Genomic DNA, 3,399 nt, shown 5'->3' with positions numbered 1-3,399 from the left:
ATTCGAGCTTTGTGACATGGTGCATTATCCTGCTGGAAGTAGCCATCAGAGGATGGGTACATGGTGGCCATAAAGGGATGGACATGGTCAGAAACAATGCTCAGGTAGGCCGTGGCATTTAAACGATGCCCGATTGGCACTAAGGGGCCTAAAGTGTGCCAAGAAAACATCCCCCACACCATTACACCACCACCACCAGCCTGCACAGTGGTAACAAGGCATGATGGATCCATGTTCTCATTCTGTTTACGCCAAATTCTGACTCTACCATCTGAATGTCTCAACAGAAATCGATACTCATCAGACCAGGCAACATTTTTCCAGTCTTCAACTGTCCAATTTTGGTGAGCTCTTGCAAATTGTAGCCTCTTTTTCCTATTTGTAGTGGAGATGAGTGGTACCCGGTGGGGTCTTCTGCTGTTGTAGCCCATCCGCCTCAAGGTTGTGCGTGTTGTGGCTTCACAAATGCTTTGCTGCATACCTCGGTTGTAACGAGTGGTTATTTCAGTCAAAGTTGCTCTTCTATCAGTCGGCCCATTCTCCTCTGACCTCTAGCATCAACGAGGCATTTTCGCCCACAGGACTGCCGCATACTGGATGTTTTTCCCTTTTCACACCATTCTTTGTAAACCCTAGAAATGGTTGCGCGTGAAAATCCCAGTAACTGAGCAGATTGTGAAATACTCAGACCAACAACCATGCCACGCTCAAAATTGCTTAAATCACCTTTCTTTCCCATTCTGACATTCAGTTTGGAGTTCAGGAGATTGTCTTGACCAGGACCACACCCCTAAATGCGTTGAAGCAACTGCCATGTGATTGGTTGATTAGATATTTGCATTAATGAGAAATTGAACAGCTGTTCCTAATAATCCTTTAGGTGAGTGTATATACACATACTGTATACCCACATATGTAAGTACTAACGCATATACATATAAAACAGATACGTGTAGTGTATGTAAGAATGTACATATATATCGATAACATAAATTGCCATGTGTTTATTAATTACACATATTTAGTGATCAGTCTGGAAGCGATGGCACACACACACTGACTTCCGGTGTTGAGATTTTATTTCTTAGTGGAAGGCTCTCCTGCAAAAAAACAAAAACAAAAATAAGCAGAAGGAACCTCCTGATCAACAATTACCTGACCAGAGTCGTGACTCTCAATAAAGACGTAGATTAGTGTACCTAGTTGTGCATTTTTGGGAGGTGGGCTCACCTCTAAGATTTGCATTACTGAAGAGAGTGCAGTAAAGGCCATCTCAATATTGTTTTGTCATTTTAGACATGCTGATCGTGACAGTTGGAGAAATGGAGATGACGTGCAACACATTTCCCATGCCAAATCAAACCAGGGACATTCAGATTGCATCTCAAGCACTGGTTCACCAGGAGACTCCGACACAACTGTACTGATCATTTTGAAATTTGTCACTTGGCAGAAATAGACTTCCATAATTCTGAAATGCCGTACTCAAATATCACTCAGCTGACGCATATGACGGAGCACACAACTGACTGAGGAAGTACTCAAAGCCGTTTCTTAAGTAAAGGTCGCAATACCACACTGTAAAAATATTCCATTACAAGTAAAGGGCCGGCATTGAAAATGTTTGTATGTAGCCTAAGGATTATCAAGAAAATGCAAGTGTTATATGTGATATATTAATGTGTAGCAGCATTAAACTGGAGCTACTTTAAACAATTTTATATACTGTAGTTTTATCCATAACATTGCATCTTATTGCTAATAAATGAATGTTCAATCCAAAGAAACTATAGCTAGCTGAAACTAAAAGTGTTGTAAAATGGACTCGCTCAAGTGAAGTACGCAACTAAGTGTATGTACTTCATCACTTAAAACTGTGACCGGTGCAGGGACAGACAACAGTGAAATCTTTGGAAAAGAAAACAGACATGTTCGGTCTGGGAAGGAGATACAGAAGAAAATGAAGAGAGCCCTCCTCCCTTCCCCCCAGCCCGCTGGGAGCCTTTGCTATGATTAGATTAGAGGTAAGAAAAAACTCATCAATACAAGGTTCAGTGCTGCTGCGGGCCATTAGGCCTCATTAATAATGGATACTATGAGAAAAGCACCGTATCAAATTAAAAGCAATCAGCTCATTGTTAGCAGCCTTAAACATATATACTGAATAAATGGACCTGTTCCTGAGACGTTGGACTTCAGTTGTCTCTCAGACAGGAATGGGCATATTCTCTTCTTTCTAAAGGCCCTTTCACTGCAGTGTTAAATGACATGTTTTGTAATTTGGCTGTCCTGCATTCCTGCACTGAGGAGAGACACTCCGGCTCGTCACCAGCTGACACTCAGGGGTTGACGTTAAGTCAACACAGCAGAGAGAGGCAGGAAGAGGTTGAATGGTCACAAGTCAACAAGTGTCCTGACAGGCAAACGTCTCCAGACTTCTAACAACAACTAAACATGTTTGATTTGACACGGAACAGGATCATGGAGGCCAACGATGAATTGTATGTGAACACCTGATTTACGGGGACACTAGTCTTGAAAACTGCTAACTTATTTAACACAAACTTTGGGAAATAACATTAACGAAAAACAAAAGCTATTGGTAAAAAGGAGGTTCCTGTTCATCCTCAGCTGTGATGCCATTTCAGTGCAGGCCTTTGATTTAGAAATGTTTCAAATGTGATGCAGAACAGGCAACCAGAGATGGGCAGTATTCCTGTTACTTGTATTTGAACTCGTATTTCAGTTACTTTCAAGTATTTTCAAGACCAGGTCGGCTGGAGCGCGTGTGAAACCCTTTAACAAAACTCTCCCCTCTTCAGCTCCGTTTGAGAGACTGCTTTCATCTGCAGGAATAATAATCCATCAGCACAGGAGACGGTTACGCCCCGACATATCTGAACAGTTTGTTGTTCTTATAGGCACTTAAATAGGCTAGTAATTGTAGTGGTTTGGTCTCAACAGTCATGTCACTACAAGTCACTACAAGGCAGTTATCAGTATTTTTGTTGTTGTTTTTATAGTTTTGCATAGTTACAGAAAAAATTCAACTTCCTGTTTTTCCTTCCAGTAGGGTTCAAACTTGTCTACGGTACTGTCCATTATAAAATCTCACAGTGGAGTGGTGGATGACAGCAGACAAAACAGGGAAGGTGGTTTAAATATTCTTCAGCTAAGATGACCGTTGGATGACAGGAAAGGCTGAGAGCTTTATTTGTTTGCAGTCTGAGGGCCCGGTCCCAGCAGAAGGTGCTACAGCAAAACAAAGTCAAAGAAACAGATTTCTGATATTGGGCTGTAAAAATAAAATTGACATGACAAAATTGAATTATTTTTTGCGCATCCTCACAAAGGTGATATGTATGATCCAGTTTTATAACCCTGCTCTGGGTTATAAAA

General features: G+C 41.4%; 1 long non-coding RNA gene across 1 annotated transcript; it reads left to right on the top strand.

The window, feature by feature from the left end:
* Nucleotides 1-308: 308 nt before the first annotated feature.
* LOC123979509 lies at nucleotides 309-1,716 on the top strand. The gene is made up of 2 exons (XR_006827234.1): nucleotides 309-344; nucleotides 1,297-1,716. It is a non-coding gene; the product is annotated as an uncharacterized LOC123979509 (long non-coding RNA).
* The last annotated feature ends 1,683 nt before the right edge of the window (nucleotides 1,717-3,399 follow it).

The sequence above is a fragment of the Micropterus dolomieu genome, linkage group LG01, assembly GCF_021292245.1.
Source record: "Micropterus dolomieu isolate WLL.071019.BEF.003 ecotype Adirondacks linkage group LG01, ASM2129224v1, whole genome shotgun sequence".
In the NCBI taxonomy this organism is placed as follows: Eukaryota; Metazoa; Chordata; class Actinopteri; order Centrarchiformes; family Centrarchidae; genus Micropterus; species Micropterus dolomieu.
This window is presented reverse-complemented; position numbering and strand designations above follow the sequence as displayed.